Source organism: Panthera leo, chromosome C2, assembly GCF_018350215.1.
Source record: "Panthera leo isolate Ple1 chromosome C2, P.leo_Ple1_pat1.1, whole genome shotgun sequence".
In the NCBI taxonomy this organism is placed as follows: domain Eukaryota; kingdom Metazoa; phylum Chordata; class Mammalia; order Carnivora; family Felidae; genus Panthera; species Panthera leo.
In genome coordinates, this window is record NC_056687.1 from 116738943 (window position 1) to 116754815 (window position 15873).

A 15873-nucleotide genomic window follows, 5' to 3' on the forward strand; every position below is an offset into this window, starting at 1 on the left:
CATTGTTTTCTTCTATTTTAAGTTCTATAAAATGAGTATATAATTATTCACTCCATCCCCCTTCAAACTTCTTCTTTCACACTATCCCTGATTCTAACCACATTTTTTGTCATAGAAAAAATTTTTAATTCCTCTAGTATATCTAACCACACACACACACACACACACACACACATATATATATATATATATATATATATATATACACACATACATACATACATACATACATATATGTATTATCTGGAAGAAAGGTAAAGCATATATCTGTTTGCAAGTTTTAGTTAAAATATACTGCATCTTCAGACTACGTATTCTGTCCCAAATCCACACCTACACCACATTAATACCTAGACAGTTACCATTGCCAGCCCCAGCTGAGGGCACACTGAATGTAAAGAATATACAGTTACACGTAGAAGCTACCTAGAGGACAAGGACTAGTTTCTGCAGCAAGCTTTTTGTGATGAATATCACTCCGAATACAAGTTATTTTGTGCAAAATGGCTTTTATGAGTTTTTCTTTATTACTGCAGATGTCTTGATGGCCCAGATGGTAAGATAATGTCCCATACCTTCCAAATAAACCTAGAGAAGGTAAGCCTCCTTCCAGAACACTTATTACCACTGAAGACAGTTCAATTTCAAAGTTTTTGCCTTGTAAAGATCAAGGCTCCAATTTATGGTTTATTAACTTTTATCCTTCAAGATGTTCTGAGAGGCAAGACTTGACACATTTCAACAGTTGATTCTTTGGGCAAGATGACTAGATGACACTTTTATATTGGATAGCCATGGCTTTTTTAGTAATGAATTTTAAACATTATTTTTTAATCAATTGAGCAATGGAGATACCATTCTATTGCATTTGTTTTCATTGTTTTGAATTTCTGAAAAACTCAGAAAACGATTTAAAATAAAAATCACCCTCAAAACAAAAGTTTTTTTTGATATTAAACACCTAATCATGGTCAAAGGTCACTGTCTGAAATCAAAAGTCACCTAATTCACTACAGTTAAATGCTCAAAAAGGTCCCTCCATCAGACTGGATTTATTTAAATTGTTTGTATTTCATGTGAGCATTGATATGACTGTAGTTTTGGTTTCAAAATACTGATGCTTTCTATTCTTCTTATAAAGTTTGTGTGTGTGTGTGTGTGTGTGTGTGTGTGTGTGATTGAGTGAATCTCCCACTGATCTCAAGCCTTCAGGAAGAGGAAGAAAAAATATTTGCCTTTACTAATCTATTATTGTGAGAATTTTATTTATTTTTTTTAAATTTTTTTTAACGTTTATTTATTTTTGAGACAGAGACAGAACATGAACAGGGGAGGGGCAGAGAGAGAGGGAGACACAGAATCTGAAACAGGCTCCAGGCTCTGAGTTGTCAGCACAGAGCCTGACGCGGGGCTCAAACTCACGGACCGTGAGATCATGACCTGAGCCGAAGTTGGACGCTCAACCGACCAAGCCACCCAAGCGCCCCTATTGTGAGAATTTTAAAAACATTCATATATAAAAGCAGAGCAAGTAAAGGGAAACATAATGGCTTTCATTTTCCAGGTCTCTACTTCTCTTTCTTTTTTGCTTTTTTTTTTTTTTTTAAATGAACGAATGCAACACTTACTTTTTGGTTTCATATGATTCTGCTAAATTTATGGAATTATCAGATCATTCTACTATAGGATTGATCACTAAGGAAAAATTCCTTTTATCATTTTCCAAAATAATGAAATTTTGCAGCTACTAACTTATAAAAACTCATTCGTTTTCATTTGTTGTTGTTTCCTGAACAAAAAAAAAAAAGGAAATTCCCTTCTCCATTTACAAATAATTCCCATTACCTATTCCTTTCCTTGCTTCATGATTGTGCTTATTTCTTTAAATTGTAAATGGTTAGGTATTTCATCAGGTTGTTTTCTCAAGCTGTTATAATTTTACTTAAAAAATTAATGGAGTGTTTTAGAAATCATCATTGCCATTCCATTTAATAATTCCTTTAAATCTTACTCTGAAATAAAAAACAGTCTACAGGTCACCTACTCTGTGCAACTTGTCAGGCCTCTCCTACCTGGGATACATATGCATAGCTCATTGCTTCTCTCAAATGCTGGGTAAATACACCCACCGCAGCACTTGCATGCTGATGCTAATGGTTCATTTTCATGTCTGCCTTCTCCATAAGTCTGCCTTCTGAATGATATGGGTCTTGTTTACTTAATATATTTACATGTTGGTACCCGAGCAATGCCTCACGTATAGTAGACAATAATTAAATATTTGTTAAAATAAGTGTTTTGATTTCCACTTTTTCACGTTTTTTCTGATTATGAAATGATAAACCTTACTGTAGAGTATTCAAAAATTAGCTAAAAATACAAAAACACATTCATTACTTTTAACTCTATCACCCTAAAACAGCCAGTGCTATACGTACATCTTAAATTTTCCTTATTGAATTTGATATGTGGCTTGAGATGAATAAACAAGAGCTTCTACAACCCCCGAAGGCCCCCTTTTCTGTCCTTGACTATATTGCATTTCACAATTTACTTAACAGATTATGTATTTTTTGAAGTTTCTCTTATCCACTGGCTCTTTTGGCTGCCCTTATTTTTATCTATCTATCTATCTATCTGTCTATTTTCATACAACAAATATCAGTTGACCTTCTGCTATGATTTCGGTACTACCTAGACCTGAAAAAAATAATACTGAGAAAACATACAGATCTTTGCTTTCATTGAACTTATAGATAGGAGAGCAGATGGTACCAGGTAACTTATAAAAGAAAAGATTAAGAGTTTGATTTTTAAAATGTGAGTCCTCTTCTAGGTGGGTGATGCAAAAGAAAACATGGATAATCTGCAATGTTCATAATCTAGATGTTCAGGAATTGTCGGTGTTTGAACATCTGCCAAGGTGACTACACTAAACAATAGATTTTCAGTGTAAATGAAACAGCCTTCCATCGGAAGAAGATGTCATCCAGGACTTATAAAACTAGAGAGGAGAAGTCAGTGGCTGGCATCAAAATTTCAAAGGACAGGTTGACTTTCTTATTAGGGGCTAATGCAGCTGGTGACTTTAAGTTGAAGCCAATGTTCATTTACCATTCCAAAATCTTAGGGTCTTTAAGAATTAAGTCAAATCTACTCTGCCTGTTCTCTATAAATGGAACAACAAAGCCTGGATGATAGCACATTTGTTTATAGCATGGTCTACATAGTGAGAGATCTATTGCTCAGGAAAAAAATATATTTCTTTCAAAATATTACTGGTCATTGACAATGCACCTGGTCACCAAGAGCTCTGATGGAGATATACAATGTGATGAATGATGTTTCCATCCCTGCTAACACAACATCCATTCCACAGACCACGGATCATGGAATAATTTCTACTTTCAAGTTTTAGTATTTAAAAATACATTTTCTAAGGCTATAGTTGCCATGGATAGTGATTCCTCTGATGGATCTGGCAGAGTAAATCGAGAACTTTCTGGAAAAGATTCACCATTTTTAATTCATGGGAAGAGGTCAACATATCAGCATCAATAGGAGTTTGAAAGAAACTGGTTCCAACGCTGATGGATGACTTTGAGGGGTTCAAGATTTTAATGGAGGAAGTAACTGCGGATGTAGTAGAAAGAACAAGAGAACTACAATAGAATTAGGGCTTAAAACTGTGACTGAATGGCTGTAATCTCATGATCAAACTTTAACAGATGAGGAGTTCCTTTAATGGATGAACCAAGAGAGTGGCTTCTTGAAATGGAATCTACCCCGGTGAAGATGCTGTTAAGATTGCTGAAATGAATACAAAAGATTTAGAATATAACACAAACATAGTTGATAATGCAGTAGCAGAGTTTGACAGGACTGATTCCAATACTGAAAGAAATTCTACTATTGGTAAAATGCTGTCAAATGTAATCACATGCTCAGGGAAATTGTTCATGGAAGAGTCAATGGTTGGGCAAAATTCATTATTGTCTTATTTTAAGACAACAGCCACAGCCACCCCAATCTTTATCAACCAGCACCCTTACCAGTCAGCTGCCATCAACATCAAGACAAGACCCTCCACCAGCCAAAAGATTACAACTTACTGAAAGCTCAGATGATGGTTAGCATTTTTTTATCAGTAAAGTATTTTTAATTAAGGTATGCACATTTTTTGACATAATGCTATTGCATATTTAATCAATTATGGTATAGTGTAAATGTAACTTTTATATGCACTTGGAAACCAAAAAACTAATTTGCCTTGCTTTATTGTCATATTCACTTTTTTGCAGTAGTCTGGTACTGAACCTACAGTATCTCTGAGGTGTGATTACACTACCAGACAGCTTTCCAAATTTATACCCACCGGCGAAGTGTGAGAGTTCCAGTTGCTCCAAATCACCATCACCACTTGCTATGATCAACTTTTAATGGAGTCTAGTAATAATTTAAAGAGATAATCCTGGAATTTAAATCTATCACAAGGAATACACCTCCATTAATAGTATTATTATAAATCTAAGTTTAAATATTTCATTTTAGTTGATATGTACTTCCCTCCTCCCACCCCAGTTTGGCATGCACACAAACACAAACTCACATAAACACACCAACAACTGAAATAACAAGAGCTCCATTTGCTAGTTCTGGAAGAACTCTGTGATTTCCTATTGCGTTTTGGAAAAAAAACAACACCGTGCATTTGTATGCTTTAGAGAAATTTAGAAAAACAGGGAAGCATCCTATTATCTTTAAGAGGATCATCTTAAAACCTCAGAAACTGTCTCTAGCCGGTGCTTTCAAAGTCAGCTCAAAGTGCAGTGGGATGTGCAGAAAACGTTCATTAGTCAGGCACACCGCGAGTTAAGTCCTTACTTCTAGGAATCATTTCTAATCATTTGTAATTAGAGTAATGCTTTTGAAACGTTTGCATTACTAACCATGAGGAGTTGAAACTTTCTCTTCTGGGAAAGTGAGCAGATGGTGTCACTTCATTTACTTTTTCCCATTCGGCGGGGAGGACTAAGGGATTTAACTTGTCCTTTCCGTCTCTCCTGCCTGGGGTTTGGATAGTTGTCTAGTCTGTGGTCGTAGCTCTTGGCTCAGCTATTTCTTGTCCAGTTCCTTTTGTTTGATATCACTTTGATCTTCGCCCAATATCAGCGATGCCTTGCTTGGATGACTCTCTCGCTCTAGCTCTTACTCTTTTCCTTGGCAGGAGTATTCTTTTCTTTTGGTTGTAAGAATCTGGCCAGTAATGAGGTGGTAAGCTCCTGTCGAAGCAGCAGGAGTTGTCAGTGCTCCTTTCTTTCATTAACTTTCTTGGGCTGTAGCCACAACAGCAAGACTTCAGGGACTGAGAATTTAACCTTCTCCAGCACTGATCATTTTTCCACATGGATTCACATGGCCCCATAGCCCCTTGGCCCCTTTCACCACCTCCTTCCCTCCACCCTGCTTTTTATAGATTATCCTGAACTTTCTGTCCAACGCTCTCCAGGGCCACCATGAAATAATACGCTTGAAGTATTTCTTTTTTATTTTTTCAGTTAACTACCTTTTATTCATTGTTGTTACATGAAGAGCACATTCATACGGCTTGAACAAAAGGTGCTGAAATTTCAGATAACAGCTGTGGCAAATTATCTTTTCTCTTATGAAATAAGCAAGTAATTGGTAACCACACTTTGTAGCATAATGTCATGTATTTTAATCCTAGTAGAAGAATGAAAATCTTGTGCTTAATAGTAATGATTATATATATTACAATATATAATGTAAATGTGTGTATATATATTATATATAATATATATATTATATATATATACACATATATATGATATAATTAGAAAAATCCCTTTCTCTTGAAGTAGTGGCCATTTACTTAAATAATCATAACATCACTCCCCACTTGATTCATTCTAAAGGAAACAATACATTGATATACTCACTGGGAATTCTGACCAACTTAATAACGATAGCAATAATAATATAATAACAGTAATACCAGTAATGATGGTGATGGCAATAAAACCATCATGTTTTAGATGCATGTTATATGCCAGATACAATGCCATACATTATTTGTTTAGTGTGTGTATATGTGCAAAATTTATCATTCTCAGTTAAAACTTGTATAACAGTTATGATCATGTCCAGTTTACAGATAAAGGAAATGATGCACAGACAAATTTCTTGCCCAAAGTTAGACTTACTCTGAAGGGTTTCTCTCTTCCCTCACTTCCCACACCCTCTTCCCCCAGTCAATTTGCTATTCTCTCAGATTTAGCATCACATATATCAATATTCATTTATCATCCCCCATATAATACGAGCATTCATTTGTAAAAGCATTTCCTAAGAATAGATGGGTATAACCTAGTCTTGGACCTATAATTATAAGCCATACAATGTTGAAAGAGTAGATTTGCTTGGTATTTCAAGCTTATTTTGAAATGATTTCTGGGGGCGCCTGGGTGGCTCAGTCGGTTAAGCAGCCGACTTTGGCTCAGGTCATGATCTCGCACTCCGTGGGTTTGAGCCCCGCGTCAGGCTCTGTGCTGACAGCTTGGAGCCTGGAGCCTGTTTTGGATTCTGTGTCTCCCTCTCTCTGACCCTCCCCCGTTCATGCTCTGTCTCTCTGTCTCAAAAAAATAAATAAACGTTAAAAAAAGAAAGAAAAGAAAAAAATTTTTGAAATGATTTCTGTATACTAATGGAAGATCCAAACTCACTGGTGTTTTGTCTTGTTATAGACTGATAGATTTATTTATAATAACTGATGAATTATGCTTTTGTGTTTATAAGATTAGAGGATATATAAAAGCACGTGTACTATTGACTAGTTTTAATTTATATTACTTCCATTAATTTCTAATTTGCCATTAGGGACTGAGATGATTTTCCATTCTTTAGATCTCTATTGACACCAAATTAGTATCAATACAGAACAATGTCCATATTGGGCACTACCTTCTTGATACGTGCCATTATGTACTTTATTATAGTTTCTCATTTCCTGGTCTGCCAGTTGCTCTAATGTTCCTTCATTTTTATACATGCAACTCTCTTAGACTCATATTTGCTGATGGATATATTTCTCTCATCTTTCATCACTAGAAGCCATGGGCTTTTAGTTAGCCTGGGAAAATTAAAAAAGCAACATCCTCAACACAGGGCTCTTTATCTCTTAATGTTTGACAGCATAAGCAAAATGCCAGTCTCAGTCAATTCAACTTCATCAGATAGTCTACTAGCGGCTTAGACACTGTGGCAATTACCTTCAAGGCCAGAGAATTAGTTCAGGAAAGAATACAGAGGGAGTTGCAGATTATGAAAACATAAAAATTATAAAACAAAGATAGAAATTGTACTCTAAATATTTCTCTCTCACTGATGGAGATGTTCCTTGTAAGGAGATGTAAGGTGTTAAAAGATTTCATTACTTTTAGTTCAATAAGATATCAATTAAAGGCAAAAAGACAGCATTTATCGTATTTCTAAAAATTACATGCAAATGACCCCAACTTTAAAGTCAAAATGCTATTGCCAGAGTAATAATTTTTCAGTGGTTAATCCCCTTAATTCATTTCCCCAGAGTAACTGAATCTGTTGCAAGCACTGGGGCCCAAGGAATTAAAACAGCCAGGCATAGCAGAAAGAGACTTGGGTGAGAGCAAGAGAACTTGGCTTAGTCCTTGACCTCCCACTCTGCTTTTAATATCCCCAGGTGACCTTGGGTAAGTACCTCACCTTTATGGTCCTTCCTTTTCTATACAATAGGGATTTGGGGGAAATGAACTGTTCTGTCCTTTTAAATTCCAGACATTTATTATTATTTTCTGTATTAAGAGAGGGGTTTACTAAAACTGAGTAAATCATGCTTCATGTTATTCACTATGGGAGAGGAGCAGGAACCTGAGAGAAATTGCCTAACTTATTAGAAACAATGACTACTCCTTCGTTATAGGTAGAGCTAATTGAAGATGACTGGTTTTGTGAATTTGACAGTTCCCAGTTTAAAGCCCTTTGGTGGTTCCCCATTATTCCTTAAGATAAAGATGAAACTCTTTAACCAGGGCCTGCATGGCCCCCTGCTGTCCAGCCCCTATGTTAGTTGAGGTAGGTCAATTGTGTAATGGTTCAACACAATGGATGTGTATTTCTTGTTTAGCTAATAGTCCGCTGAAGGATTCTTGTTGGCAGACTATTCTCCTAAGAGTACCCAGGAACCTAGGTTCTTCCCATCTTGTGGCTCTGCCTCCTCCCAGGACTTAAAATATTTTATATTTAGCTAACAAAGGGAAAGAGGGGTGGGCCTTGGCTCAAAAGTGATACTCATTATTTGCGCTTACATGCTATTAGTGGGAAAGAGTCACATGAGCACACATAAATACAAGGATAAAATACTGGGAAATACAGTGTTGGTGAACATCCAAATAGAAGACAGAGAGAATTTGGGTACACAGGTAGCAGAGCTTCATTTCCACCTTAATGAAGTCATACATAATTTCTTTCAGTTCCTAGAATGCCTACACTCCCCTTTGCCTCCAGGCCTTCACCTAGAATCTTCTCCCTGTTCACCTGTCTCCAACTTTCCCTTCTGGTCTAGGTTGCTGGTGACTTCCCTTCTGGGCTTGCATGAGATTTTATTTCTATTTGATCTTTACTTTATAATAATACTCACTGCAGTTTATTTCATTTAATTATATGTTTTCTCTGCTAGATTCTACACTCCTGGAAGGTAGAGACCATACTTTCTCCCTGTTTGGTTCAGGAGTGATGGAAAAAGAGGAGAGTAAGAGAGGAAGAGGAAAAGAAAAAGATACAGCACATGAGAGCTGGAGAAAATATAGTTAAGTAGATAGGCTACAGTGTCAAATGTCTTGTGGTTTTTTCTTCACCTGAATAGACTAGTTGATTTGGCATGGTATTGTCAGATAGCAAAAATGTCCATCGTTCTTTGTGGTTATGAAAACCGTCGTGATATTACAATATTTTGTTGTGTTAGTACAGAATATAACAACTGCTCTGGGATGACAGGGAAACACTAATTCTAAAGGAAAGGGGCTGCATCTGAAAATATTTTCAGTGCCCCAATCTTGTGTTGCATCTCAGCAGTGTCCTTTTAAGCACCACCAAATGCTTGCTGTCTTATTCACTCTTAAAGAATTCACAGGGCTTCTCTAATCATCTTCATTGAATGGCAACTTTCTCATTCTCACTGTGAGATTCTCAGGCTGAGAGGTGAGAGGCTATATAAGAAGAATGGAACAACGATCAGAATCATTATGGTTTGCTTTTGAGAGAATTATGTGGAGATTTGAAAACACACGCAGCTGAACTACCCTCAAATTACTGTGAACTTGTCTCCTTAAAATATCTTAGAGCCAGAGAGCTACAATGTTTCCAAATTTTACATTTACAAATATATGTGTAAAATTCTTTTTTTGGTTTTGCGAGGAAATGTATTGATAGAAAGTGCGGTGAAGCAGGTATGTACTCTTTCATCAATAAGTATGTGGAGAATTCAGCAACGTGGCAAGCAGTGTTTCTGATGCCCAAATTGTAACACTTATTAGGAACCACACACAGAGGTAAGAAAAAAAATAAAACTCCACATTGATAATTTTACATAATTTTATAACATTACACAAATGGAATGAATGCAAGCCAAATCACATCTAAAACTATGTAATGTATAAATTAGACTATTTGGCTAAATCCACATCTGAAAAAAGGAAAACACACAATCATTTTAAAAATAATTTGAGGTAAGTTTTGTTTCGCAAATGAAATTAAATTGTCTTATATGATGTGTCTTTTGGCTTCAATTCTCACAGAAGTACTTGAGACACAAATCTCAGAAAAAATATCAAAATATGAATATTTTTGTTTAAATGAAAATTCAGACTTCATGAGTCACCAAAGGTTTCCATATCAGCGTGGAAAGCTGGAAAACAGATTAGGGATAGCAGACTTCTTTGGTGCTGCCCATAGAGTCAACACTTGGCACAGCATGGATTAAACATTTAATGAAAAACATTAGCTGTGTTTCTTATACACATCACAGAGCTGGAGTTTGCTTGTTAGCCGATCTGAAAAATGTTTCTCACTTAATAGGGCGTTAAGACTATTTATATTTATTGAAAGTAACAATATGTTCAATTATAGTCATCTTATATTGTTTTATAAAAGTTATATATGCATATTATAAACAAATATAAATATACAAAAAATTAGCTTATTAGCACTAAAATTATAAAGAATATAAGTAGTTGCAGCATTTAAGTACCCAGACAATATTTCAGAGTCTATTAACCTCAGAGTTCTCATTGTTTATAGGTAATTAATACTTGACCTCCATTCATTGACTTGTCAATCCAGCTGGATTCAAATGTTCACTTCCTGTCTTAATCTTGTATTACTTGTCTATCTTGGATCCAAGGATGAGGAAGATGAGCATTTACATTTTTTAAGAAAATTACCCCAAGTTTTAGAATTATGCCATCCTTTTTTTTTTTTTTTTAATTTGGAGAGACCAAATTGTCTCTTATTTTTGTTTTGGAGCTGAGAAAAGTAAGGCTTGAGAAACTGAAGCCTGAAATAAAATGGATACTTACTGCGAGAACCAGGATTTTCCTTGGATTTTTAAAGGCGATTTTCCAAAGATATCTTCACTATTCGGATTTAGTTTAAAACAAAATTTTAACCCCTATTAAAGGAAAGAAAACTCTTACATTTTTAGACTGGTTTATTTTCATCCATTTAATCTGTCAGCACATAGACAGTTGTTTCAGATATTTAGCTACTTTGATAAGGTATTATTTACATTTCTCTTGAATGACAAAAATAAAAACATAGTATACAGTGATATTTTAATGAGAGTAATGTCATCTCAAAGATTCTAAAAAGAAAAAAGAGGGAGCTCTTTCATACTTAACATAAAGGAAACTAATTCTGCTTGCTCTTGCACCTGCTTGAAGGAATTTATTGGAAGAAATGGAATTGGAGATATTTTCCTTTTTTATTAAAATCAGCTTAATAGTTCTTAGCACCACCTGTCACCACATTGTACAATCCATCTTTGGGTACTAGGTTTTCTCCAGATGTTTAGCTTTTCTGTTGTCTTGGGGATCATGACTTTTTTTTTTTTTTTTTACAGTCCAGTGATTCATAGGTCACATCATTTGCCTGTGGCAAATACACAGATGTAGGTAGTTTGAAAACATTTTAGTTAAGGAAGGAAAAAATTACTATTAGTTTTGATGATTCTACTTTTAGATTTAAATACCAAGCCAATATGGTATTCCTGAGGGCAGGCAATAAGTAGGTAGAAAGTTACTGATGTGAACAAATTCTATCAAGCTAATCTTAGAAGATCCCCTGTGAGTCTGTTTTAAATATCTTATTCATATGGGCTTTTTTTTCTGGAATTGTCCACTGTGTTTATGCAAGGATAGTATCATGCAACTTTAAATTAATTACACAGCTATACCAAAGCATAAGATAAACGATCTGTTGGTTTTATCTATTATTTGACAGTGAAAGCACAATTCAATGCACAGATTATTTTTGGAATATAATCAGTTGCATGGCCAGGCAACATATTTTTTTCAGTGAACTTTAGCCAGGCTAAAACTCAGGTTGTAGTTACTTTGAAACTAGACTATGTCTTTCTGTGAACTGGGATAAGTTACAGGTGTTGGAAGAATCATCTCAGGTGAATAAGGTCAGTCTCCTTATAATTATAACTTCCCAGAATTCCTTAACTCATGTTCAAGCCGCATTCTAGAGAGTCACTAAAAAAAAGTGGATCTATGATGTAAATAGGTCACAGTAGGGCATATCAGTGTACTTGTCCTTTGCCAGTCCTTGGGAATTAGAATATCTGTATATTAGACAAAACCCTTATCCTGAGTAGTTGGCCTGTAGGGCTTGGGATGGATATATCTCTACTAGATAGAGTATAAGAGGACCTCTTTTCCCCTTCTCTGAACTTTAAATTAAGCTCAGGCTTCTTTGGAATAAAATGAAAACAGTGTTGATGAGATAAATCAACTTACAGGAGCGAACCCAGGTTTAAGATTTGGAAGGTGGTTAAGACAGACCCCTTTCAAAGTCACTTTCCCTTTAACATTCTGCTAACAGCCAATGTGCAGTACCTTATGGAGGCACCCTGAAATTTGATGGCCAATGATATTCCTGTTAGGAAGAGTTCACCAGCTTTCAGAGCCCCAAGCATCTCTAAATGCAACTAATTGCCCTTTATAGCATTAGGATGGGGGCCATGACAGTGCTCAAGCCCCTAATACATTAGACAATTCCTGGTTGCACTTCTTTATTCTGTCCCTATTATGTTTCACTAGCTTGTTGAAACTAAAGCAAATCTTAGCATTGTAAGTAAATGGGTCATGGTGGTGTATGAGTTATTTACTCTGATTTGCAGAAAGATTTAAGAACCTTAACTAGCTTAGTCTTTTCCTCCTGCATAGAGACTACCTATTCCTAATTGAATAATCAGTCTTAACTTTGGTACTTTCATTTATCATCCAACTTTTCTAATTACATAATAGTATCTTAGGTGGTGGAGGGAAACTTTCCTGGAAATAAATTATTAAGGAAACATGGGTATTATATATATTCATTTCATAAATGAAAAATAAACACAGAAACATTTGAAAGGCATACATGTTGATGTAAGAGACTTCTGCCAGGGGTGCCTGGGTGGCTCAGTCGGTGAAGCGTCCGACTTCAGTTCAGGTCATGATCTTACGGTTGGTGGGTTCGAGCCCCGTGTCAGGCTCTGTGCTGACAGCTCAGAGCCTGGGGCCTGCTTGAGATTCTGTGTGTGTGTGTCTCTCTCTCTCTCTTCCCCTCCCCCACTCATGCTCTGTTTCTCTCTGTGTCAAAAATAAACATTAAAAACAATTTAAAAAAAGAAAAAGAGAGACCTCTGCTAGTGTTCTACCAAAAAAGAAGTAGGGGTGGGAAGGATTTTTAGTTTAGATAGTTTAAAAAATTGCTTATTTCTTTCATCCTAAATTTTACATCGCAACCAAGGAAATAAACAGGACTTATTATATCATATTTAAATACGATTTAGTATCACAAGTTGAATGCAGAGATTTAGCTCTCTCCCCTCCAGTCTCATTTTAGTAACGATTTTGGGAGAGAGGAAGGTAGAAACAAGTTGTAAATTGATAAAAGGAAACCACTTATATGAAGTGGCTTTAAATTTTTGGTTAAAACCATTTATTCGGTACATACTGTGTCTATGTGCCAGATACTGCACTAGGAGCTGGGACTATAAACTTTCATTTAGTCAACAATTTATATTGGTCCCTTACTACAAGCCAAGCACTAATCTAGGCACTGGAGATAATAAAAAGAAGAAACAAAAATTCTAGGCCTCATTGAACTCGCATTCCAGGGGGAAAAGTCAGAAGACAAAAGCACAACATACAAATAAAGTCTAAAGTTTATCAGGTGACGAGTGCTGGTGAGAAAAATAAAGGAGAATAAAAGGGACTAGGAGAACTGAAGGGTTATAATTTGTTTGAGCTGAAGTATAAATTGGTGCAGCCACTACAGATAACAGCATGGAGACTCCTCAAAAAGTTAAAAAAAGAACTACCATATGATCCAGCAATACTACTTCTGGATATTTACCTGAAGAAAATGAAAACACAAACCTGAAAAGTCATATGCACACCTATGTTCACTGCAGCATTATTTTCAATAGCCAAGATATGGAAGCAACCCATGTGTCCATCAGTGGATGAAGGGATAAAGAAGATGTGGTACACATGTACACACACACACACACACACACACACGCACGCACACACACACACAATGGAATGTTATTCAGCCATAAAAAGAATGAAATCTTGCCATTTCAGAAACATGAATGGACATTGCATGCATTATGAGAAGTGAAATAAGTCAGACAGAGACAAATAGCATAGGATTTCACTTATACATGGAATCTAAAAAGCAAAACAAGAGAACAAACAAAACAAAACAGAAATAAACTCATAAATACAGAGAACAAACTGATGGCTGCTGGGGGAAGAAATAGGTGAAGAGAATTAAGAAGTAGAAACTTTCAGTTACAAAAGTAAAAAGACACAGGACGCAAGGTACAGCATAGGGAATATAGTCAACAATATTGTAAAAAATATGTATGGTGGCAGATAGTAACTTGCCTTAGAAACTAAGAGCTGGTTCTTTGAAAAAGATAAGCAAAACTGATAAACCTTTAGCCAGACTCATCAAGAAAAAAAAAGAGAAGGCCCAAATAAACAAAATCAGAAGTAAATGAGGAGATGTTGCGAAGAATACCACGGATATACAAAGGATCATAAGAGACTACTATAAACAATTATATGCCAGCAAATTGGACAATCTACAAGAAATGGATAAATTCCTGGAAACATACAATCCCCCAAGACTTAATAATGAAGAAAACGAAATTTTGAATAGCCTGATTGGTAGCAATGAAATTGAATCAGTAATCAAAAAGCACTCAATGAGCAAAAGTCCAGGACCAGATGATGACACAGGTGAATTCTACCAAACATTTAAAGAACTAATATCTATTCTTCTCAAATTATTCCAAAAATTTGAAGAGGAAGGACTGCTTCCAAACTCATTTTACAAAGTCATCATTACTCTGATACCAAAACCGGAAAAGACATTACAAAAAAAAAAAAAAAAAAAGAAAGAAAAAGAAAGAAAAAAAAGAAAGAAAAGAAAAGAAAAGAAAAGAAAAGAAAAGAAAAGAAAAGAAAAGAAAAAAGAAAATTATGGGCCAACATCCTGGGGCAGGGCAAACTGTAATTTTAAATGAGGTGGTTTCAGCAAGTGCTCCTTGCAAAAGGAGCAGCCAGTGATAAGGTCCTGTGGTGTGAGCACGCTGAGACAGTTTCAAGATCAGGGAGGGTGGAGTAGGGAGAGCAAGAAGGAAAGTATTACAGGTTGAGAAGTAGTAATGGTGTGTCAGACCATGGTAGAGTTGTAGCTATTATAAGAAGTTTAGCTTTTACTCTAAGTGAAAAGACACTGTCAGAAGGTTTTGAACAGAGGGTTTAAGTTCATTTAAATTTTAAAAGGACCTCTCTGACTGATGTAATGACTGCAGGTTGCTACAGGGTGACATGGGGGCAGCTGGGTAAGAGTGGAAACAGAGTTTCATGATCTTTAAGGGCCTTGGGTCTTGTTCAGGAGCCAGATTTGTTCACAGATTGTAAAGGTGAGTAAGGAAGAGGAAGCAGGAAGAAAGCATGGTCTGAGAAAAGAAGCAAGCTCTCTCAAGGTCAAATGCACTCATTTCCTTTCTGCCCATGCAGTATTAGTAGGTTTTACAGAGTCCCTCTGGGATATGGAGGCAGAAAAAGACAGGAGGAGGGTAACACATTTTTATTTAAAATATTTATCTTTTAAAATTATAACTGTAATATACATTAATTATAAACAAGTTTAGAAAAGTATAAATTAAAAAGTAAAAGCAAAAATTTAAATTTAAATTAAAATTTAAAAATGGAAAGCAGCGAGAATGCCATCATCAAGAAATGATGACTGTTAATATTTTTATTTATTTTATTCCAGCCATTTCTCTTTCTACCTACTTATTTATGAAGAACTAAAAAAAAAATACTATATATGAGTGGATTTGTTTTTCCCCCTCAAATTATACCGATTAACTGTTATCCATGTCATGGAATATTTACAGAAACTATGGTATTTATAGCAGTATTTCCATTGTAGTGATGTTCATTATTTTATTATAGCCATATATTTAGAAAGACGGATTATTTTTACCTTCATATAGTTAAAGGAAAGCTGTTTTGATCATGCTTG

General features: G+C 35.5%; 1 pseudogene; it reads left to right on the forward strand.

Moving 5' to 3' along the window:
- The first annotated feature begins 4874 nt into the window (after positions 1-4874).
- On the forward strand, positions 4875-4994 carry LOC122199093 (annotated as a pseudogene).
- Positions 4995-15873: the final 10879 nt, after the last annotated feature.